General features: G+C 41.7%; 1 protein-coding gene across 1 annotated transcript in view; it reads right to left on the reverse strand.

The window, feature by feature from the left end:
• CALD1 (caldesmon 1) overlaps positions 1–26,010 on the reverse strand; it is a 204,679-nt gene that overhangs the window by 178,356 nt on the left and 313 nt on the right. The gene's annotated exons all lie outside the window — the stretch shown is intronic.

Genomic DNA, 26,010 nt, shown 5'->3' on the forward strand with positions numbered 1-26,010 from the left:
TATATATATATATATATATATATATATATATATATATATATATATATGGCTAATATGCAAAGTGTCCCCTTGGGAGTTCAACTGGGAGACCAGGAGTTTGATCACTTGCTATGATGTGCACTGACCACCAGGGGTTGGCACAGAACGAAGGGAGGCCCTGGCTCGCAGCAGGAAGGAAGGCCCCAATCAACCCTGATCGCCAGCCAGGCCTAGGGACCCTACCCGTGCACAAATTTCATGCACTGGGCTTCTAGTGTTATTATAAAAAGAATTTGGTATGGTTAAGCTAATACTTTAATATATATACAATCTCCAGATCGCATATTCCTCATAATCCTCAAGGAGTAAGATTTCCATTTCTCCCATTAGAAAAGTCACTCCTATTTAAGAGGTTGAGCATGAAAAAATAGAAGGGCCAGGGCTAGCTCTTCTGACCATCATGATGGTTCTCTACTTGAACACAAATACAGATCATTGTCTTTCTCAGTATCTTCCTCCCACCATACTCATCATCTCAGGAGGCAACAGATTATCTTTCAAACTATATTCAAGGCTAAATCTGCACTAGGCTATTACCATTTTCTTCAATTGCTAATGCAAACTGAATGAAGAGAGAGGTGAAAATTTAAAAGCTAAAAAAAAAAAAAAAAAAAAAAAAAAAAAAAGGAGGCAGTGGCTACTGGGATATTCCAGAGCATTCAGTTGTATCTGTTTTATCTATCAGATTTATTGTTTAGGATCCAGGTTATGATAAGAAAAACTATCTGAAAAAATATATCCCATTTGGCCAACATCCCAAAATTACCAGTTTATCTAGAGATTTAAACTAATTGATATACAATACATAGAAAGATAAATACTATAAGAATTCTAATAGGAAAGCCTTTTAATACATAAAATTCAATGGCTAAGGATTGATAACACATACAACCTCAGAGATTGTCATTTCCTCTAAGAGACAAGAATTTAGATTCAATTACTTAGTCTGCCATGTTGCATTTTTGTTCAACGTGGTGGACTAAGCACATCCCAGAAGTGTTCCTACTCTGCTTCAAACACATACATGTTGCAGAAACAAAGTAAGAAAAACATATAAAAAACATTTAAATCAGCTTGAAAGCAAGAGAAAAACATCTTTAGGTTACTGAATATAGAGAGAATTCAAAGACCAAAAGGTTAGCCTGAGTTAAAGGTGTGGTAGTATTCATTGATAACATGGCAGAACACTACAACTGGGCTCCTTCATAGAGCCAAGGGCTAGGAAGGTCGTGTTCCTTCTATGAGCCGAAATAGGAATATTCTAACCATGATAACCTACCAATGGGAAGCAAACTATTATCAAGAAATAAACTAAGGGCTGAGGGGGAGAAAACCTCTTTCCGTGTGAGGGAATGAGATTCAAATCCAAGCTGCCTGCTTAGAAATTCTAGCCAAGAAACTAATGTGAAACACAATCTAAAAATGGTGAAATTGACAGGGACCAGGGAAGGCGAATAGGAAACTAGCCCAGGGGGCTGCCTTCACAACCTAGGCAATGCCCTAAGACTTCTCAGAATGCTGGGACTTAGCCTTCTACCACTAGGAAGAGATTGTGAAAGTCATCTTTGGATAAACTTGTTAAAAAAAAAAAGATCTAGAGATACAGATATTTGATGATTGTTCTTTAAAAAACAAACAAAAAACTGACCCATTTTCTGCCAGTTAGCCCATTAGTGCCCTTGTGTCCAAAGCTTCTAATCAGCTTTATTGTTTTACACCTATATATGGACAGCCAGCCAGGGATCACCAGGATTCTGAGGAAAGAATGAAACATAGAGACCAGCACAAAGAACAGAAAAATAGGAACACCAGAGAAAATACAGGTGAGGCAGGAACAGAAAAGCACTTAAAAATATAAATGTTATTTCCAAGGAGATAGGAGAATTATTGTATCTCTGGAAAAAAATATTGTCTTTTGAAAAAAAAATCAGTATATTATAAAAGGAACATCTTAAACAAAAACAATAAAAGAACTAATGAAAATTAAAAATACTAAGGTCAAAAACAATCAATGCAAAGCCAAAATTAAGGAAACCTCCCAGATATTATCATAAGATACAGAAAAGTAAAAGTAATTATTTAAGAAAATATAAAACCAAAAGATCAGTTTAGGAGATCCAGAAGAGAGAGGGAAAACACAGAATATAGTAGAAAAAAATTATCTCCAAAATGATACAAGAAAATTTCCTATAACTAAAAGATGTATTTTTCTAGATTGACCAGGCCCACTAAGTATTCAACAGAATGCATAAAAATCTAAATGATACCAGGAAGCATGGTCATAAAAATTTCAGAATATTAAAAATAGAAGATTTTATATACTTCCAGAGAGGAAAAAACTAGGGAATATACAAATATTCAGGAATCCAAATGGCATCAGACTTTTTAAGATCAACGTTGAAATCTAGAAGATAATGCAGCTACATTTTTTAAATAAATCTTTATTGTTCAGATTATTACAGTTGTCCCCCCCCCCAATAGCTCCCCTCCACCCAGTTCCCACCCCACCCTCTGCCCTTACCCCCCAACTGTCCTCATCTATAGGTGTACGATTTTTGTCGTCGGGTCAAAGGTCAAACACATGGAAACTGTAGCTATTTCCATCCGCAACATGTCCCTGTGCTCGGAAAGGTCTCTCACGACTTGTTCACACTCTACTCAGAAAGGGTGCGGAGCCACGTTACGGCTTTTTAAAATAATGTGTCCTCTTATGTTTAAAATGAGGATTTCGCTACCAAAACTGAGGAGAAAGCAACATTACAGCTGCTCTCGCCCCTCTAGCCCTTTGGGTGATAGTTGTACGTGGGGCTGCGAGCTGGTTCGAGGGCCATCAATGAAGCCGTCTGGGTGGCTCGCACTCCGCCAGCTTCCCAGGGGCCATCACAGCCTCGCAGGGGCCGTTGCAGCCTCACAGGGGCAATGCAGGTACATTTTGAGAAGTTTTAGAGAAAATAATTCCCTGCCTAGAATTCTATGCCCAGTCAAATAATTAATCAAAGTATGAGCTAAATAAAAAACATTAAAAACTTTTGTCTCCTCTGTACCCATGTTCAGGAAGTTACTAGATAATTTTTTTTCCATCAAAATAGGGGTATAAAGAAATAGGAATAATGGGTCAAGGAAACAGAAGATTCAGATTTCAGTCCACATGCAAAAGATATTCCTCTCAATCTTAGGAAGGAAATGCCTAAGATGATTGTAAAGTAAAGATTTTGAACAGCTAGATGTGCAACAAACCTAGAAAATCCTAAGAAGTTTCCAAGAAGAATATATTTTTTAAAAAATCACCTAATTTGTTTGACCATATTGAAAAGGGTTGATGTCACTTTAATGACAGGAACTGTCATTAAAGAGGAGGAAGGTAGTAGTATAAAACATAATGTGTAATCATAGTATACTATGTAGTCAGTTAACAGCAATATTTATACAGTTATAATGATGTTGGAAAGATGAGAAGATAGTGTGTATTTCTGCAGTTTCTTTTCTGTCTCACAGGTCTGTTTGTCTATTCTTACACCAATATCAAATGGTCTTGACTATGTGGCTTTACTAATGTTAGACATTAACTTTCTATTATTGGAGATAAAAATGTAGCACTTTTATATTGTAGGTTGTACATCAAATAATATAAATCTCTCTTACTATATGTAGAAATTTATCTACATATTATTTATGAGAGATCCATTTTAAATAATTCACAGAAGTATTAAAAAATAAAAGGTTTAAAGTTATATAATAAGTAAATAACAATAGAAAGATGTTGTAGGAACATTGCTAGCAGACAAAATAGAATTTAAGATGAATGAATGATAAAAGAAATTCCCCATCAGGAAGATTTAAAAATCATGAACATATGTGTATTAAACAACATAGCCTTGAAACATATGACTAATTTTAACAACAATGATGGCTAATTTTAAAGTAGAAATGACAAATTCACAATTTTTGTAGTAGGTAATTGACACAGCTCTCTTGGAAATTAATAGATTAAGAAATTTTACTATACAGATTTGAACAATAAAGTTAAAATAAATCAAAAAGGCTTTAAGCAAATGAGAAGTCAAGTAGCAGTGTTCAAACCAGGTTCTGATCAAAATGGCAGAGCAGGAGGACATTGTATCCACTTCCTCCCATGACCACACCAAAATTACAACAAACTCCAGAACAACCAACCTGGATAACCATTTGAAGATAAGCTGAAAAGAAGTCCTGTGACTAAGGCTATAAAGAAGAACCCATGTCAAGACTGGTAAGAGGGGTGAAGATGTAAAATGAGCTGGCCCCAGACCCACATGTAGGGATACCTCAGCTGTAGAGGTCTTCTCTAAAAAGCAAGGGGAATCAACCCAGCCTAGACACCAGGTCTGGGAAGAGGAGCTGACATAACATCTGCCTGTGAAAATCAGTCGGGATTCCATTCATCCAGGTGAGACAGGAGGCTGCTAGAAACCCAGTCATGCTCCTAAAGGCCCAGATAAAAACTCGCTTGAAGACACTCACCTTGGATCCGGCGAAGGAACAGCAGTTCGAGGCATGCCAGAGCCATACAAGGAGAAGCTGAGTTGTGTGGCTTCAAGATGATGGCTGGAAGGACAACAGCCATCCAATGGCCCCTCCAATGTGCATCCAGACCCAGCATAGGCAGCTACAAGCCACAGATCATTTTGTAACTCTTAACAGGTATCCCTGAGCTAGTCACAGGCAGCAACTGACATTGACCTGCATCAGAGTCCCTCCAGAACCAACATACCTGATGGCCAGCTTCAGATCACAACAGAGCACCATCTGATTAGCTCTAAATGTGGCTCACCCAAAGGGAGGTTTTGGCAGGGACCAGACCCTGCTGAGGCAAACTCTGATCTGTGGAGTCAGTCCTCACATAGCCGCTATTAAGCTGTGGTCATGGCCAATCCTCACAGTTAGTCATCCCACCCACTGACATGCCAACAGCAATCAAGGCTCAACTGCAACAGGAGGGCACACACACAACATACACAACAGATACTCTTAGACACTCCCAGCTCAAGTGATTATGGAAACTGAGCCAATGGGTTGCACAGGATTCCTAATATAAAAGGACATCCTAAAACCATTTTCCCTCAGAACAGAAACAAGATAGGGATGTCCGCTTTCACCACTCTTGTTCAACATAATACTGGAAATCCTAGCCATAGCAATCAGATAAGGAGAAAATATAAAAGGCATCTAAATTGGAAAGGAGGAAGTAAAACTGTCATTATTTGCAGATGACATGTTATTGTACATAGAAAACCCTAAAGACTCCAGCAAAAAAACCTACTAGATTTAATAAGTGAATTTGGCAATGTAGGAGGATACAAAATGAACACCAAGAAATTGATGGCATTTTTTATACACCAATAATGAACTCTCAGAAAGAGAAACTAAAAAAATCAATCCCATTTACCATAGCAACAAAAATATTAAGATACCTAAGATAAACATAACAAAGGAGATAAAAGACCTGCACTCAGAAAACTACAGGACATTGAAAAAAGAAATAGAGGAAGATATAAACAAGTGGAAGAAAATACCGTGTTCATGGATCAAAAGAAATAACATCAATAAAACATCCATGCTACCCAAAGCAATCTATAGATTCAACACAATCCTTATTAAAATACCAATGGCATAGTTCACAGATCTAGAATAAATACTCTAAAAATTTATATGGAACCACAAAAAGATCCCTAAATAGTCACAGCAATTTTGAGAAAGAAAAACAAAGTAGGAGGAATCACCGTACCAGATATCCAAGTATATTACAAAGCCACTGTGATCAAACCTGCCTCCTATTGGCACAAAACAGACATATAGACCAATGGAACAGAACAGAAAACCCAGAAGTCGAACCAAGCCATACACTTAATTAATATTTGACAAAGGAGGCAAGAGCATACAATGGAGTAAAGACAGTCTCTTCAATAAATGGTGTTGGGAAAATTGGACAGGTACATGTAAAACAAATGAATCTAGGCTATCATCTTATACCATACATAAGAATAATCTCAAAATGGATAAAAGATTTAAATGTAAGTCCTGAAACCATAAAAGTCTTAGAAGAAACCAGAGGCAGCAAAGTCTCAGACATCTCTTATAGCAATATGTTTGTGGATACATCTCCTAGGGCAAAGGAAACTAAGGAGAAAATAAACAAATGGGACTACAAACAAAATAAAAAGCTTCTGCACTGCAAAAGAAAGCACCATTAAAATCAAAAGGGGATCCTTGGTATGGGAGAACATATTTGCCAATGGTACATCAGTTAATTTCCAAAATATATAAAGAATTCATACAACTTAACAAAAGGAAGACAATTCAATTTATAAAATGGGCAAAGGACCTACTAAGTAGACACTTCTCCAGAGAGGACATGCAGATGGCCAAGAGCTATATGAAAAAATGCTCAGTCATTAATCATCAGAGAGAGGCAAATTAAAATGACCTTACACCTGCCAGAATGGCTACCATCAACAAATCTACAAACAAGTGCTGGCAAGGATGTGGAGAAAAGGGAACCCTAGTACACTGCTAGTGGGAATGCAGACAGGTGCAGCCACTATAGAAAACAGTATAGAGTTTCTTCAAAAAATTAAAAATGGAATTGCCATTTGATCTAGTGATTCTACTTCTAGGAATATATCCTAAGAATCCTGAAATGCCAATCAGAAAGAATGTAAGCAGCGCTATTTACAATAGCTAAAATCTGGAAACAGCTCAAGTGTCCATCAGTAGGTGAGTGGATAAAAAAGCTGTGGTAGTCCTAGTTGGTTTGACTCAGTGGATAGAGTGTTGGCCTGCGGACTGATGGTCCTGGGTTCAATTCCGGTCAGGGCACATGCCCAGAATGTGGGTTCTAACCTCAGTAGGGGGTATGCAGGAGGCAGCCAATCAATGATTCTCTCTCATCATTGATGTTTCTATCTCTCTGACCCTTCCCCTCTGAAATACATAAAAATATATTTTTTTATAAAAGCTGTGGTACATTTACATAATGGAATACTATGCAGCAGCAAAAAAAGGTGGGGGGGGGATCTCTTACCCTTTGAGACAGCATGGAGAAACCTGAAGAGTATTATGCTAAGCAAAATAAGCCACTCAGAGAAAGACAAGTATCACATGATCTCACTTATATGTAGAATCTAATGAACAAAATACAATGATGAACAAAATAGAAACAGAAACATGGAAGGATGGAAACAGACTGACGAATTTCAGTGCGAAGGGGGAATGGTGTGTTGGGGGCACTGGAGGAGCTTAGCTAAAAAAGTGTACTAGTACATGCATGTATGCATAACCCACGGACAATAGCTTGATGAAGGCATGGGGGGAGGAGGGAGTGAGGCTGAGGGGGTCAAAAGGAGGACATCTGTAATATTTCCAACAATAAAGATAATTTTTTTTAAAAAAGCAGTACAAATTGGTAATTCCAAAATAGTCATGTGGATATAGAGTACATCATAGGGAATATAGTCACTAATATTGCCAATAACTATGTATGGTGCCGGGTTGTAACTAGAATTGTCAAAGGGACCACTTCATAAATTATATAATTGTCTAACCACAATGCTGTTCACCTGAAACAAAAATATAATAATATTGAATGTCAGCTGTAATTGAAAGATAAAATCATGAACATTTTTTTAAATAAGATGAAACCATTTATGTAACTTATTGACACAAAGTTAATCAACATTTTAACTCTTTTTGTAAATGCTCTGCAATTTACCAAGTTAATCTTTTTTTAGTTTATTGGTTTTGAGAGAGAAAGAGAGAGAGAGAGAGAGAGAGAGAGAGAGAGAGAGAGAGAGAGAGAGAAACATTGATTTGTTGCTCCACTTATTCATGCATTTATTAGTTGATTATTGTATGTGCCCTGACCAGGGATCAAACCCACAACCTTGAAGTATTGGTCGACACTCTAAGCAACTGAGCTACTCACCCTGGGCCCAAGTTAATCTTTTTTATAGGCCTGACTTTCGACCTGGCTGTCTGTGCCATTTTAAGAGATATTTGCCTCTTTAGTTCAACCAATTCTACTCTTTTTCATCTTTTCTCTTGTGTGTGTGTGTTTTTTTTCCACCAGCCTTCTAATCATTTTCATCCTTTTGGCCCTCTCCTATCTGATGCTGAGAGACTTTATAAATATTTATGAATTGTTCCTTGTCTTTCTTGATGAAGGAAAACACATAAACACTACTTCCATCTATTCACCAGCTATTTCCTCTGCGTGCAAACTGGAACTGCTTTGCCTGATCACTCTGATGGTATTGGCTACCAACTCTTTTATAAAAATACTAAATAGTGCATTTTTTCACGTTGTGCCCCAAGTGAAGCAAGTTTCTTTTATATACCAGGGGCCAATCCAAATGACACGTGTTTGCTTTATCAACCTCTGTGAAAGTCTAGTGGTAATTTATATTGATTACATAATGAGAAACTCCATCCCTAGTACAACATGTTCTTTCAGCTGCAGAGCCACACCTGTAGAAATGCTAACTCACATCTGGTTCCATAAATCTGTTCTTTCTGATCCTCTGGAGAGATACTTTATGTAAACTATATAGCTACATGTGGAACGGGGAAGACTGAAGCAGATGGCTAACCCTAGTAACCATTTGTACCCCAAGTCCTGAGCTTCTTACTCTCTTCCTTGACTTTGATGTCTTCCTATGTGAGAGTCAATTCAATCACCCCTTTTATGAAAGGTATCTCTTACCTGCTTTGCATATACTTAGATAACCAGTGCAAAGTGCTGATTTTGTTGCTATTAGGAGGTTTTAAGGACTACCTCTGAGTCAAAAATATTAGTTTCACTCATTGATTAGTAGATTCCTCCAATTAATGTTTTTGATACGAAGATACCAAGGATGATAGCTACATTTCCTCGTCATTATATATTTTCATCTTTATTGATTCCATTGCATGTGTTATATTGTGCCTCTACACAAAAAGTAAACTTTAAAAACAAACCAACTGTTATAAATCAAATAACTAGTTACCCTGAAGACAACTCATTGGTACTTACTATTTAAACTAAAATTAATTGTTCTCCTCTTTAAAGTGATTGTCAGTAAAATCACAACAACGTTAAGAAAGCAACCTAGATACAAAGACAGCAATAAGCTTATGCAGGACAGTTTTAAAGCCACAAATCCAAACGAGGTTAGTGTAAGGAGAGATCACATCCGATCCAACCCCTTCATCACAAGAATTGAGGCTCCAGAAGATTGAGTCACCTGCCTGACACCATCAAGTTGCTCAAAAGCAGCAGCTGAATTAAACAGATTTTTTTCTATCGTCTGCTGCTCACCCATATTTCAAAGAACAGTTGGAAGCTCAGTATCCGGGAGGATTCTGTTCAGATGATTTCTATAAAGCAAGCCCTCCATCATTGACCTGTCAGTAACAGATATTTTTCATTAATAGTGGTGTTTGAAAACAAATCCTATAGGTTTCAAGATTTGCGAAAACATGGACCAGGCCTTCTTTTTACCTTCATTAATGTCAAAGCTGTTGCAAGTCACTGTGGTGCCGTGCAACCTAAGGGCAGAGTTTCAGCAGCTCACTGGCCAGGTGAACACTTACTAATGCATTTGCCTTAACCTGTAGAATGGGAGTGAGTGCAAGGTGCTGCTGACCTTACCATCTGCCTGGAGTGACCAGCCTCAGACAGCAGCTGGAGGGCTCCAGCACCTGGCAGCAGGGGAGCAGGCTGAGGAATCTGCTAATGCCCTCACGGGGAACAAACCAGAGACCAGAGAAAAGAGTTCAAGAAAAGAGTCTGCTTATGCAATTTTCACTCAAGGTCACTTTCTTAACATTGTTGTCATTTTACTGACAATCACTTTATCCATTAATTTATCCATAAGGTACAAATGTTTACCATATAAAACATGATTCTGTTTTAAGGACTTAAACATAAAGGACTTTAGGCAAAACCTAAGGTGATCCAAATAAAGTAAGGAGCTTTGTTAATAATAGTGTATCAATCGTGTTCCATTAGTTGCTACAGATGTGCACAGTAATGTTAACAATGAAGAAAATCGGGTGTGGATATAGAGAGCTCTGTAATATTCCTGCACCTCTCCTATAAATCTAAAACTTATTCTAAAATAAAAGTATTTTTAAAATAATACAAATAAACAGTCCGTCTGATTGCTTGTTCAACTTGCTAGGAGCAAACACGCTTGTCTTCTACTCTCCCTCTTAAGTTCTTAGAGCATTTTAAAATTTTAATATATGCAGCTCCAGATATCAAAATCAACGACATTACAAAGTATACAATTTACCTATGTGATCTCACGTATTAGAAATTTAAATGCCAGTGAAAGACAAGTTGAGTGAATCTGAAGGTAACATAATTCTAAGTAAGATCCGCAGGTGTTTGCTGTGTGCTTCCATTTTAGATAAAACTTTAAAAACCTTCCCTGACTACATCCCAGAAAAGGCTAACAGTGGATGTTGATCTGTCCTAGGCATCCTTTTGCAGCACTTTGACGTTTCAGATTGTCTCCACACAAGATGATTGTCAATATTGCTTTTAAAGGCGAGGTTGGAGAAGAAATATAATTGCCCCAGAAGCAAAAAAAGAAAAAGAAAGAAAGAAAAAGGAAAGTCTGAAACGGGGGTTGGGCAGCCCCAGAAGGAGTCCACTGAAGCACTCGCGCATGGGATCATTTCTGAAAATCTCAAATTCTAAACTTTGAACCTAGAGTTTCCTTTATGAATACATACATGGCTTGCATGTCCCCCCAAAATCCAACCAGCAAAAGTCTTCATATTTCAAATGAAAAAGAAAGGAAAATAGTGTCTTAAAGACATAACACCATCAAAAGTGTCCTTATATTCAAGATTTCATCACTCCTCACGTGGGTGTTCCAGGGAAGGGACAGGTTACCAGTTGTGGACATGAGGGAGGAACTGGGCACTTTTCGGTTAGGAAATCTGAGGACCTTGCAAAATAGAAAAGCCAAGATATCAAGTACTTTAAACTTCATTGCAAACACTCTCAGGAAAAAGAATTAGCAAACTAGAAAGTATTCCCAATGGAAAGAGTAATTGTTTTATTTTCTCAACATATCTAAGAGCAGAAAGAGGGAAAGGCACAAACATTTTAAAAGATTCTCCTACACTCCTCATTTCCTATTTACTCAAACACAGGTGTGTCAGCAATTCTGGGCTGGCCGACTTAATCTCTCTACACAGTTTGGGGGCAAGAGAGCGTTCCTTGGTAGATATTCCCATTCCACAACTGCCAACTATATTCCTTCCCTGCAGAGTGTGGTTGAAGTATTTTGATTTTTCCTTTTTTTTTAAAAAAAAAAATTAGCAATCTTAAAAAAAAGATATATCTAAGCAAGAGAGACATAAAGCCATCATGGTCAAAGCATAAAAGACCCACAGCAACAGAACATTTCCAACTGCATAAATCTCAAGAGAGAAGAAACCAAAAATAGAAAGAGGAGGAAAAGTGGGAGGGAGAGAGGGAGGAGGGAGAGAAGGGGTAGAAGGAAGGAAGGGGGGAGAAAGGGAGGGAAGGACGGAGGGAGGGAGGGACATAACTTCCACAGAACCCTACTTCCTTTCATAAAGTATCTTCTTCCACTGTTTTGCTTCCATTCATTAATTGTTAGGGTACTTGCAAAAAAGGAGAGAAAACAAATTATTACAGTAAGTAAACAACTCAATAAAAGGATGAGAACAGCCTTTTCCAGCTGACACAGGGCCACCCTGTCAGTGTGTCAGACATCTGGGGACCGTGTTCAGTGAACTGCGGGAGGAACACGCTCGCCTTGCTCGCGCTGGAGCCCCTTCACATGACCCCGACGGATGATGGAAGTGATTCTTCAGAATGAACCCGAAGTTGCAGATGATCGACTCATAACAGAACTACACTTGAAAGGGACTTAAGTCGATGTTTATTCTTTCTTTTGGCCTCAAAGTTTATTTCTACTTATGCTAAACCTATAGCAGCCATGGCTAGGCCTTTGCTATGTATTACTGAAAAGAATAAAATAACCCAGATTGCTGAAGTCATATTGAAGGCAATGCTCAGTTAGCTTTAACTACCATTTTCTTTTTCAAGCATTAGGTTTTCAACTCTAAGTGTATACATGCACACATGTCAGACACATGGCCTGCAAGATCCCAGACACATGCCCGGAACATGTCTGCGTGGTAGTTTTAGGCAAGGCTGCTTACACAGGGCAGGGATTGTTCTAGTCTCTGGAAGGGGTGCTGGAGTGGTGGGTCTCCCAATAAGGGCTCATCTGAGACCCACAGCAGGTTGTAACATTTGATGGAGGTATTGCGCGCATGCGCGTGTGTGCGTGTGCGTGTGTGTGTGTGTGTGTGTGTGCATGTGTGTGCAGCTGTCTCAGAAGCGCAGGGAATCTGTCCTGCATGTAGTATGGCAGACAGCTGTGGCCTCCTGGAGATGCAGGAAGCGAAGGGGAAGAGGAATTCAAGTGGTGAGACAAGACCCAGAATAAAGTAGGAGAGAAGTGAGGAGGGGATAAGGGAAAATAGTAACGCACATTGACAAAAATATATAAAGGTTATTGGGGTGGAAAAAATAAAATCAGGACCTAAAAGTTTGTTGTTGTTGTTGCTTAAGGTACAGGAACAGAGGGTTACTCGGTGAAGTGAGATGGATGGAGGCAGAAAGCGCATCCGTCCCAGGTTACTGGGGACTGGTCCCCGTTAGAACTGTTATCTTAGGGAAATTCTCACTAGCTCCCTCTTTCCCTCTCAAGTGCCCTAATATGGATAATAATGATACAGTCACCCTCTCCATAGACCACCTCTGGCCCAGGACAGCAAGAAGTGGCCATATCACGACTAAGGCTGGGAAACAGACACCAAGAAGAGCTTTCAGGAAGGGAGGAAAGGGAGACAGTGGTGGAAGGAAAAAGGGGAAAAGGAGACAAGGTACAATGCCTGGGCTGTTTGTAACCAACCACGCCAAACACGCATAACGATAGAAGGGCCATTGACAGGAAAAGTGTATAAAAATGTAAGGCTGGATGGAGAAGAGCTAGAAGGAAACAGAGACAAGAGGCAAATGACTCACAGCACAACTATGTGTAGGCTTCTAGTATGTCCCCCTGCATTTGGAGATCAGTGGTTATGATCACCATGTATAAAAATGACTGGAAACCACCATCCTCGCCTTCCACCCTGCGCAGGCACAGGCGGCCTCGTCTGTTGTTGCCTCCTGGGCCAGCCAGCTGCTCCGAAGTTGCTCACCTCCTCCTAGTGCTGGGCCGGCCTCCCAGACTGGCAGGCAGCCTGGGCTGAGCGCCCCCCCCTCCAAGCCCCTCCCCCACCTCTGATGGCTGCATACCAGACTGTCTGCCCCCGTGGTTTCTCAGGCTTCCACAGATAGGCCACAGCACATGAAGCTGCCCTGCAGTGCGTCATTTCAGAGACCTCTTTTGACTCTTTTGCTGGACCAGGATTTTGTGTTGCGAAAAGCAGAGAGTAAATGTCAAGGGCAAGTGCAAAAGGAGAAGTGATTTTTAGCTAAGCATTCCCCAGACCTAGAGGGAAGAGGGAATGCCACCAGCAATAGGGTCTTTGGTACTTAGGGCTTCAGAAAGTATGCCATATGGGTTTCTGCTATCATTTTGAATTGGGGCATCGTACGCGTTGAATTGTGTCTCCCTCAAAATTCTTATGCTGAAGTCCTAATCCCTGTACCTCAGAATGTGACCGTATTTGGAGATGGGGCCTTTACAGAGGTAAGTGGGTTAAAAATGAGGTCATTAGGGTGGGCGCTAATCTAATGTGACTAATTTATAAGAGGAGGAAATTTGGGCACAGACACACATACAGGGAGAATGCTACCTGAACAGGAAGACAGCCATCTACACGCCAAGAAGAGAGTCGGGGCAGCCTTCCCTCTGAGCACTTAGAAGAAACCCACCCTGCTGACACCCTGATATTGGACTTTGAGCTTCCAGAACTGTAAGACAATATGTTTGCGTTGTTTAAGCCATCCACTTTGTGGTCTTTTGTTCCGGCAGCCCCAGTAAAACTAACACCCCAAATGCAGTCTGTGTAAGGATGGGAGATAAGAGAAGTGGACCAGAATTTTTACAGATTTGTCTCTTTCCCTGGGAAGACTAAGCAATTCTTCGTTGAGCTACCCAAAAGATCAGGCACCTCTATGGCAAGATTGTATTGGCTGATCCTGAGTAAGTAATTTCAACTGCTCATGCCTGAGTTTCTCCCTCCTCCATGAAGTCAGGTATGCAGCCATGTTCTGAAGTCCCCACTGCGCCTGATTATTAAGGCAAAGGTCAAACTTAAATAGGAAGCCAGATTGAGAAATGCTGTGTTTGAGACTGGCTGGCCAAGCGAGGGGACTCTCATTACACAGAGAGGTCTAGTCCTCGATTTCCCACCTCCTCCTCACAGAATCAGCTCTGACCTGGCCTTCTGAATAGCTAAGTTTGACACAATCAAACACTAAAACAGCCTAATGTATCTGGACAAAGAGTCTAACCCTTCAGAACATCTCTCCTTGAGTTGGGGAAAAGTTGTAAAACCTGCTTGTTAAAGGACCTCTGCTACCAGGGAAAACCCCACAAAAGTATTTCTACTGCTTTCTTTCTCTTCTTCTTTTTTAAAAACTGCTCTAGGCCTAGCCTTTTGTCCTGTCTAACTGCCCTGAGTAAGCCCTGGAGTCAGTAGTGGGAGAAATGGAGTTTAGCCCGCTTCCTTATATGGCAGCGAATGACAGCGTGCTTGTCCATTTGAGCTGCAGCGTGGCTCTCTGACAAGTTATAATGATTGGTTATGGAAAGCTCCCGCTCTGGTTTCCATCACCTTCCTCGGGAAAGACACCGAACAGACAGCTGTAGGGACATGGAGAGGGTTGAAGTCAGGGAGCCGGGTGGAATCCAGCTCTGCCATTTGCCAGCGTGTGACTTGGGCAAGTTATTTACTTTACTGCCCTGAGGGACCAGGTAGTCATCTTCCACTCAACAGTGCCTGTGACACAGCTGTGTGCCCTCGAGGCAGCTGGATGAACTGGCTAATCTTCTCCACCACCTGCCAGGGTTCAGGATAACTATTCCATTTCTACTCCCTCTTCCTCCCAAGTTCAGTCCTTTTCCTCCAGTTAAAGTCTCAATCTTCTCTCTCCCTCTCTCATTCCAGGTCTGAAACACTAAAAACTGACATAACAATCCAGCCTCAGGTGTAATAAAACCCCTTTGCCATACTAGATAAAGGTTATTTAGAATGGTTAAGGCAGCGTAGATCCAATGATAAGGGTTGGGGAGAAAACTCTGTGGTTGAAGGGATGAGGGAGGTTGCCTGCTTCTGCAGAGTAGACTGTTTAGTTAGAAAATGCTTATGCTGACTGGAAACAGGGTTTCCTATAGCTGGTATCCATTGTCCAAGGTGGCTCCTTTTATCTCATCTGTTATGACCATGGACAAGGCAACTTGGGAGAGTGTGTGGCCAAGGGCATAGGGACTAAGGGAGCCTCGAGCCTACAGAGAGCCTCCATAGGAAGTCAGGGATGATAGCTACTCATGTGCATGCATAGTTTAGCGATATTATTGCTGATCCTTATAACACCCACAAAAGGAAGGAATAATAATACCCTTTCTGTAGGTGAAGAAACAGGCTAGAAAATGGTAAATTTTTCAAATCAAGTCTTCTTGATTCCAGTTTGTTCTCAAATGAGTCGCACCTCCAGAGTCACACACAAAACAGGAGTTTCCATCAATTGGAGTCGTTAGCAATAGATAGCACAGCGTGGTGGTTGAGCACAGGGATGATGGAGCCAGGTTTGAATCTTGGCTCTGCCACTTAGGAGCTGTGTGGCCTTAGATGTGTTATTTAACCTAACTGTAATTCAGTTTCTTCATCTGTAAATTGGGTTGTAATGAAGAATATCTATTTGATTTTTATCTAATAAATATGTATATGCTACTTAGCATGGGCCAGGTACAGTTCCAAGCACTCAGTAATGATATAATTAGAGAGGAATCAATGAGTTCAAACATGAACATCAGCTTCAGCTTTCTTATCAAGAAGAAATCAAGAACATTTATTCCTTTACTCATTTAACTTACATAATAAGCACCTACTAAGTGTGGGGCAAGGCACTTTTTTAGACTCAAGTCACAGCCCAGAAAAACCCTCACAAGGTTCCTGATTTCATGATGTTTACTAGTATGTTCTAGAAGCTTAACAAATAACAGATGAGTAAAAAAATAAGTATTCAATCATAAAAATTCATTATGAATGCAATTAAACAATAGAGATTATTCTGATTGGCTCTCCTGTGTAGAAGCTAATTTTACCAACTCAAAGTCGTAGGGTCAGTGGTCTGCTAGTAAATATTTGACAACTAGCTCTGGGGGGTTGACGGGATGGGGGGAAGGGGAGTCTGATTTGTGGCATTTGCAAATTTCCATAGTATAAATGGTTGATCTCAAGCTCCCAAGGTACCATCAATGAACAAAGAATTGGGAAGAAGTTTATTTGCACAGCATCCTATAATATTTCCATCATACAGATACCATAAATGTAACTAACCTCCAGAGAGCATAGGTAATAGTAAAACATAGTAAAATAATTAGGAAGGGATGAGTTTGGGGAATTTATTACCTTGGTTTTTTAAAAAATATATATATTTTTTTATTGATTTCAGAAAGAAAGGGCGAGAGAGAGAGAGAGAGAGAGAGAGAGAGAGAGAGAAACAACAATGATGAGAATCATTGATCGGCTGCCTCCTGCACGCCCCCTACTGGGGATTGAGCCTGCAACCCTGGCATATGCCCTTGACCAGAATCGAACCTGGGACCCTTCAGTCTGCAGGCTGACGCTCTATCCACTGAGCCAATCCAGCTAGGGCTTACCTTGGTTTTTAATATTTGATTTAATTTTAAATAATTTATTTTTTTTAAAATGACGGTTCAACAACTGGTTCTCAAAAACTTGAAAATTTAACAGCTGGCTTTTGGGAGCTGGTCTGAGCTGGCTCCACACACCACTATTTAGGATGCGTGGACGGGGCCGGTGTCAGAGGGAAAGGAGACTGAGTCACTATGGTGTCATTATGCAGACGGGGATCCTAATCTCATGCCTTTTTAGCTGCTCCTCTCCAGCAAGCCTGCTTTCATGTACACAGTGGGAGCGCAGCTTTGTAAACCAAATAGCACCGGTACAAATATAGTAGCGATCTGGCATTTTCATTGTGCCGGGTTGCTCATGCAGAGAGGCTTGTAGCTGCACAATCCTGAGTGACTATGACTTATGTACTCGGCGCTCTGAATATGGTAGGTTCTGCTGCTGCGCCACACAGAGGATGTAACTCCTGGCCGCTGAATAAAGGAAGACCCTAGCCAGGGACTCGCTGTCCGCCCCTTCCCTTGTCTCTTAGGGCTCACATGCTTCCGAAAGGGCCGCCAAGGAAGCAGCTACGCCGGAGGAGATGTGGGGTGAAGGTGGAGGAATTTCTCCCCTGTTCCCACCCAGGACTGGTACACTCCTTACCACAAAGTGGAAAACGGGGGGGGGGGTGGGGGGGTGGGTGGAATCTTCTGTTTTTCTCAGTAAGTTACATTTCTAGAGTAACATCTTAAGGACAGAGCTACTTAAAGAGAAAATCTGTCCTCATTCACCCTTCCCCCGAAGCCTAAATTTCACTTAGTAATGGTGCCTGGAACAGGAAGTGGAAATACCATGAGAAATTTTATTCTTGCCACATTTCCAGTGCTTTACAAAAGCAGACACTGGAAATCTCATCAGAGAGCTTGACCTTACAGGGTTGAGCTTCGTGCCCAAACCAGAGGAGTATGGGAAGCCGGGGGATGTTCACATACGTGATCTAGCCCTTCTGGGGAGACCTCACAAAACTGATGATTTGGATTACACAGCTGTGACTTTTAGAAAGAAATTATTCAAAACTAAACAACTGGGCTTCTGAGGAATAAGTTACCCCATAATCTACGATAAATGAAGCAGACGGGCACAGAGGTAACGTTAGCCTCTCTGCAGGAGAGCCAATCAGAATGCCTCTGTTGTTTAATTGCATTCATAATGTATGCTTATGATTGCATATTTATTTGTTTACTCATCGGTGGTTTCTGAGTCAGGGTGTTTTAGCAGCATCCCCAGGGAGTTTTCACACCTACAGATGCTGGACCCCCAGACCTACTGAGTCAGAGTCTTCAGGGAGTGGGTCTCAGGGATGCATGTTTTCAAAAAGCCCTACACTTGATTCTGATTAAGACACTGGTTAAAACCGACTGGATGATAGGCAAACGGGGCTGCATCGTATAATCGCAATCCATGAAATGTTAAAATGGAACCCTCCATTGCTAGCAGAAGAAATAAACTGGTTGGTGTGCTGAAAAGGTGAACAGCCTGGGACTTAGGAATCGTGTGTTCTGGAACCACCTGTGCCACAAATGAACTGGGAGACCTTGGTCAAGTCACTTGCTTTGTTCTTTCATTTAAGAGATATTTATTGGGCTTCTGGGATGTGCCAGGCAGTGGGTGCATATTAATGGGGGAAAAAATAGATGTTTTCTGCCTTTAGAATCTTACTGATATTTTATCGAAGAAACCTACAAATACACGTATAATTTTACTTGCTGTGGCTAGAAAGATGAAAAATAAATCACTGGCTCATTTTTTTTTTTTAAAGAATTTCTTGTTAAGATCCCAAATGTCTTGCACAACCTTCCCACACACAATATAATTATTTGTTTTAGGCCCCGTGGGTGAGAAAACGCAATACCAAAAGCTACTATGAACTCAATAACTATGTAAAATAAACAAACATTTCATATCATAATGTAGGTATAACCTTAGAAAAGCAGTAGCACAATATTATGTAAGATGTGCGATTTACTTAGTTTGTCAAAAATATTTGCTGCATGTATCTGGGTTCGTTGACCTCTTGCAATGACTTTGTGGTCTCTCAGGGAGCCGAGGGCCAGAGGTTAGACACCTACCTATGGATCACATCAGTAACAAAACGCCTGGCACTTGAGTAGCAATGGCCCTTTTCTTCCACAAGACATCACTATCCGTGAGAGCACATTCCAACCCTGGGAAGCTTAAACTCAGCCTCAGAATCCTTCTCAACACAGTGTTCCAGATGGCCACTGCCAATTGTCTGGAGGTGGCGAACAGATGAAAAATTATTTGTACTCTCTGGGCTAAATGACTCCTAAGGCCCTGTCCATCCTTTTTTCCCCCCTAAAAAACATCTATGAACCTGTGTGGATTCAGTCCTACTGTTCTGAGAAACACAAATGCCTTCTCCCCTTTTTACATAAAAGTTCTCCCAATTTTTGAAGACATCCACGTGGCCCCTACATTTTCTTTCCTTTGGGATAAACAGCTCCAGATCCCTTATCTGGTCCTCATATTCTGTTCTCCTGCCCTTGGACGTTCAGCCCTGGCTTCACATTTGTCAGTGCGTCTGCGAAGAATGAGCCCAGAACAGGGTGCGTTCTTTTTTTCATTCTTCTTAACAATGAGACAGGTGTTCAGTGAATGAAAGATTACATTGGGAACATTGCCAAGAACTGAAGTTTTCAGTGATAAAGAGAACACTACCTTTGATGCAGTAATCTTACTAAGTATTGTGATTTACATTGAAATGTAGTAGGCTTTATTTATTAACGTTAAGTCATTATGTATTGAATTTTAAAGATTGCCTTAGTTTGGGGGGGAGCATTATCATATCTTTGACTCACATGGAGCTTCTTGCCAACCCGAGTGTTTTTCTTTAGAATCTCTCTAACATGATTATCCATAATTCTTATCTTTTCAATTATCAGTGGTGTAAGCTTCCAGGCTAACTTCCCTCAAGGCTGGTCTATCAGGCCATGCCAAAGTGGTCATTAAATGCTATACTCCATGACCCTGACATTGGGTGATTGCCTCTCTAGAAATTCAGTCACACACACACACACACACACACACACACACACAAATTAAACGATATTCATTGACAGCTGTTGGACATTTTAGCTAATTTGCCTTCCATGCCTAACTTTCTCTTCTAACTAGATTTGCCCACTAGGCTTTCCCCCTACTGCTGCCAGAGCCACTGGTAATTTATCCATAGGTATGCCAGTAAACTCTGATGGCCCCTAAAAATTTTGCCAAAGACAATAGCTATTAGCCGAACCAATCAGATCGCTTCTTTCAGAATTTGACCAGGAAGCACAGAAGGAATTTTCCAGTCTGTAGAACAGCAGAGAGAATCAGCCACATGTGCTACAGCTGAGACACATTAATGGGAGCTCACAGACGTCTGCTGTGATCCTCGACCCACCTTGATTCCAACCCCACTCTCGGCGGACCTGCTCCTAGCTTGGCTTCTGTTCGTGGATTTCCTTGTGATTCCATCCCTTTATTCATCCACATGTATCTTGTACTCCTGTCCCTTTACTGGAGCTACTGAAGCTGTTTAACAGAAGGGTCTCTTTGTTCTGAGCACGGTGCCAGGTGCCAAGTGCTCTCACATACGTCGCTCTACCTGTCCATCGCCTGCCTTGCTCACCAAACTCTTGGTTTCTAAACCTCTGCCTGGCGTCTGATTTTTGCTGTTTCTCTTTCACTCAGTCTAGTCCATTGTTGTATTTTATATCCATCTGGCTTAGACCCTTCCCTGACTCCAATGGAACTAATGTCCTTAATGCTCCAGGACCTGGGACCCCTTGGGCACTCGGCCCTAGGCCTGCCCATCTTTAGCACATAGGTGAAATCTGCCTAGTTGCACAGTTTGGGAATGTTACATGTGGGTGTAAAAGGAACTAATTACATACTCGTACTCAATCTGTCTCTCTCCAAGTGAGACATATCCTTAAAGTCAAGTGTTTTCATCCGCATTTTCACAGAACAACGCCAAAAGCCTCAGGAAATGATTAAAAGGGAATTTATCTTCATGTGATCCCTCACTGATCTCTATATACATTTTAAAGAAAAGCCATGTACTAAAATGATTATTTACTAAGAACACCCAATTCACTTACAATATTGAAAAAAAATATTCTCCTTCAACTATCCCTTCATTGCTGCTTAGCCATCCTTTCCTTAAGCTCTCGGTATCCTCTCAGCAACACTCACCAGCAGCCACTCCTGATTTCTCCAGCCCCTAAATCAGTGGTTCTCAACCTTCTGACCCTTTAAATACAGTTCCTCATGTTGTGACCCAACCATACAATTATTTTCGTTGCTACTTCATAACTGTCATGTTGCTACTGTTATGAATTGTAATGTAAATATCTGATATGCAGGATGGTCTTAGGCGACCCCTGTGAAAGGGTCATTCGACCGCCAAAGGGGTCGCGACCCACAGGTTGGGAACCGCTGCCCTAAATCTTTAGAAATGATCTCCTTTTCTTTGAAATGGAGGCCATTTGAGGTCACCTCCTTCTATACATCTGTGTATTTCTGCCATCCTGCCTTCCTTCCAAAGAACCAGGGAAACAAGAAAGAACGCCTCCACTCATGTTCTGGTCCATCCACCCTTTGACTCCAGTGGAATTACAAGACTTTCTACCGCTCCCATCCAAACCTTCCGCAGCTCATGGGTTTCTCCCTGGTCAGTTACAAAGAGTGGGTTCACAAAGGACCTTCGGGATTTAGGGATTTTACAGATTCCCAAAGATATTCATAACAACAACCAGAAAGAACACCTGGCAAGGCCAACCTCATCACCTCTCCTTCATGGCCATTCCCTCCTCTTACAACACACACCCTCCTCCTGCCAATTGTGAGTTTGGGGGTGAGAAGCGAAATGGCTCTTTTCCACAAAAATTGCTCTAACACAGTGATGGCGAACCTTTTGAGCTCGGCGTTGTCAGCATTTTGAAAAACCCTAACTTAACTCTGGTGCCGTGTCACATATAGAAATGTTTTGATATTTGCAACCATAGTAAAACAAAGACTTATATTTTTGATATTTATGTTATATATTTAAATGCCATTTAACAAAGAAAAATCAACCAAAAAAATGAGTTCGCCTCTGACACACATGTCATAGGTTCGCCATCACTGCTCTAACATCAACTCGGGCTGTTCTAACTTTTCTCCTTCTGTCTTAAAGGGTGAAGAGGTTTTCCCCTATCTCGAACCCATCTGGGCTTGACCCTGTGCTGTTCTCTGAGCCTCATCCTAGAGCTGGGCCATTGCAAATTGTCAGTGTTGGTTCAGGAAAGCCCCCTTTTGACCTGAGGATGGAGGAGCTAGGGAAGGTGGGAGAGGTGGAGGACTGGGGGTTGGGAAGTTAAGGATGCCACCGGCAGTCAGTTACAGGAGAGCCAGCTGGGGATACTAAAGACCGAAGCAAACAGAGGTGAGAGGCCAGATCCACCGAGCAGCCTGGGCTCAATAGCAACAGGAACCACAGCCAGGTGCTCCTGATTAGCTCACCCTCCCTGCAAGGCCCGGGCTTGACATGCTGGGATTAGTTCCATGCTTTTGGCTGGAGGCAGAGAAGCTGCCTCATTTACTAAGGCCTTTCCGTTGTCAGCACCTTGTCATCGGTCGTCAACTCAACTGAATCTTCAGATTTCCTGATTCCTGGATATGGCCTTGCACCATGGATGACCCACCGTGTTCTACCTCCTGATACTTGTGTCTTTTTGTCTTTGAGTATCAAAGCCAAAATCAAGACAACATTGGGGGTGGACCAGCATTCCCTAGTTCTAGAAAGAGCTAGGACCCATAAAGTACCAGGCAAGGATCCTCAAGTATGAGGAAGGAGCAGATAATTAGGTACACTAGGTAAGAAGTGGGGATGAGACCAGCCAAGGTGAGCATAATGTTCAGAAGACTCACATTGCTGACAGTTTGGAGGAAATAGCCTTTTCAGAGGATGGGGTCTCATCTCATCGGACACCTTAGCCACTGTGGGAGGTAGGAGAAGCATAAAAATGCCCAGGAGATAGATGAGGTCGAAAAGTGGGTGGCTTCCTCCTCGAAGGCCAGGCTATTTAAGAAGAAGAACCAGAGCGGAGACGAAGCTCTCACAGCGGTGCTCATGAGTTGAGCCTGAACTACAAGCATCTCTTTAAATTACCCAATTACTCAGAACCCGTGGGCTTCTCTCCAATAACAAACTTGGATTAGCCCAGCGCTTCTCAACCTGTGGGTCGAGACCCCTTTGGCGGTCGAACGACCCTTTCACAGGGGTCGCCTAAGACCATCCTGCATATCAGATATTTACATTACGATTCATAACAGTAGCAACATTACAGTTACGAAGTAGCAACGAAAATAATTGTATGGTTGGGTCACAACATGAGGAACTGTATTTAAAGGGCCAGAAGGTTGAGAACCACTGGATTAGCCTGACAAATGAGGGACTTTCAGTGAGGAGCTAATGATTCTATTCCCAGGCTCTGAGAGAATTTACCCAGAAAACTCTGTTTTAAAATCTGAAAATTCTTTGGCAGCATCTTTCTAACCTCCTCCTTAGTCCTACCATGTTATTTGCATACCACTTGGTCAGCGTTTTCCCCTGTCCCCCGACCATGGCCTCACCCCACCACATTTCTGAGACATGGGATCGATTGCAGGCAGATGGGGACCGAGCTAATCCCTTTTCATGCCCATCTATAAGTCAGTTTTTGTCTTGCTGAAGAATGACCGACTAGTGAATATGCTACTGTGAAAATGACAAATGGAGACAACTATATGTGTTTCTAAGAAAAGACTTACTGAGATGCCTTTTACTTAACAGAACAGAGAATACCCAGGCTGGATTCTGGAACTTTCCATGGCTGGACAAAGGACCAACCTATTGCCCCAGAGTAGAAGATCCCCAGGCTAGTCATAGGAGCCAACTAGAATTATTAATAGCCCCACTGTGGGAGAATGCTTATATGTATCTCATTTAAATCATTTAAGCTGCAATCCAAACCTGGTTCTCCTCTTTAATGAAAGGATTGTATCTGTTTAAAGCAATCTTTTTATCTGAATTATTTAAGTTGCACATTTCTATTTGCTTTGAACAATGGAAACAACCCAGTGTGTTACCTATGGTTTAATCCATTGTATATTCCTGGTGTGTATGTCAATGTATTTCTCTTTATTAAATGATTTTAATAAAATGAAAATCCTTGCACTGTGGTTCCACTGAGTCCTGTTTACCTCCCTGCTTGGGGAGATGTGTTCTAGCTACTATTTAACAGGAAGAAAGTAGTGCAAAGAGCTGCCTAAAGTTCAACATCAAGTAAAATATCAAATCCCTTTGCTCCATCACTATATACAGTAGAACACTTAAAGCATTATATTTTTAAATAATGTTTTTTGGGGAGGTGGGGAGCACACGAGAGGAGAGAGTGGTGGTAGGAAATTCTGAACTGTCGGGGACTTGGAGATGTTGGTCTCGAAGTGGAATCTATCCTCAGATACCAAGATTATAGATTCCCTTCCAAACTGCATTCCCTACATGGTTTCGAGAACAGTTGAAAAAGAAATTGCTCTCCATATTTTGATTGACATGAAAAACACTGTGGAAATAGTTTGGAACTTGATCTCTTCAAGGGAAGGATGATAATCAAACTACAGCTCTCGCCTGCAGCCTTTCTCTCACACTTACTCAGAACAGTTCCAGGAAAAGAAACTCACAGGGAATTCTGTTATCATATATCACTTCTGGGAGGAGAGAGAGGCATTCTCAAGAAAACTAACCCCCAACTTCTCAATACAAAGAGAAGAGACGATTTCACGAATCTCAACACAAGAACCACCTCACTCCATGGAATAAAATCAAATGGGGCCAGTCGTTCGGAGCTGGAAACCTTGAATGTCCAAGATTTTCTTTAAAAATGATCAGGTTCACCCTTTTTGCCACTAGTCTTCACTTAAGTTCCAGTCCTGCGTGTCTGGTTTTGCCAAGCACAGTAGAAAGACTTTACTATTTCGGTTTACAAGTCCATCTGCATAGCCCTGTTAACAGAAGAATACCAAGCACTTTGTTCTCCTCCAGTTTTTTTGACCATGTATTGCCACAGCACTAAAATCCCCTCCAGCCCTCACAATCAGCTCTTTCTAAAAGGAGTCTCAGGCTACTACCAACCAGCTGCCTCGTACTTTTGCTGGAGATGCCCAAATATGTCTGACTCTCCTGAAATGAAAGACTGTGTCCTCCCTTTCTACCGGCAGCTTCTCAAACAATCCAGTCACACGCAGGCACACTTTCCAACAGAAAGTAAAATTTCTCAAGAAATAGTTTGGTGGGATGTTGAAAGCGAGTTCTTAAAAACACACCCACCAGCGCCTGCATTCTCTCACTATTAGGTTTTATAGGAAACAGATCGCGGTAGGCATCTTCTGTCTTAGCAAATATCAGATCAGTTACATTAGCCCCCCGCCCCCCCGGACCCCCCCCCCCCCGCCCCCAACCAGCGTTCGATGCCCGTGCTCTTTCTACCTCTGACCTTATCGCTTGGCAGCTCTAGAAGTCTAGTCTCCAGCACGGGTAGCAGAATAAAATGCAAATGCCTTTGGTTAAAAAGCATCACTTTCTTGGCTTCTCAGCCACCTAAAAAGTTGTGGTTAAAAGCAAAACCTCCTGAAATCTCTGATAACAGAGGATGCAGGAGAGACCGCTGGTGTGAGCAGAGAGCACCGCGCGCCCGTGTCAGTAGGCGACCAGGTACAACCCCCCTCGCCCTCCTAAACAAAAGGCTCCTCTCCTCAAAGTTACCGCTGGTCCCTGCACAGGCGCCTCTATGGATCGCCCCTCGCGTCCCAACTCGAAGAACAGAACTTGAAACCCCATCCTTGTTTGTCTTCCGGGAACATCTGCAGGGCAGCGAGGCAGGGTCCGGCTCTGAGCATTTGCATGGTTTACGGGCTTTCACAGCCTCGCGCCCCCCGGCTACCTGGGCCAGGAATGGTGAATGGAACCGGGAGGGAGAACGTCCCCAGCCGTCCGGGGAAGAGACGAAAAGA

This window comes from Myotis myotis, unplaced genomic scaffold (genome assembly GCF_014108235.1).
Source record: "Myotis myotis isolate mMyoMyo1 unplaced genomic scaffold, mMyoMyo1.p scaffold_m19_p_11, whole genome shotgun sequence".
Lineage (NCBI taxonomy): Eukaryota > Metazoa > Chordata > Mammalia > Chiroptera > Vespertilionidae > Myotis > Myotis myotis.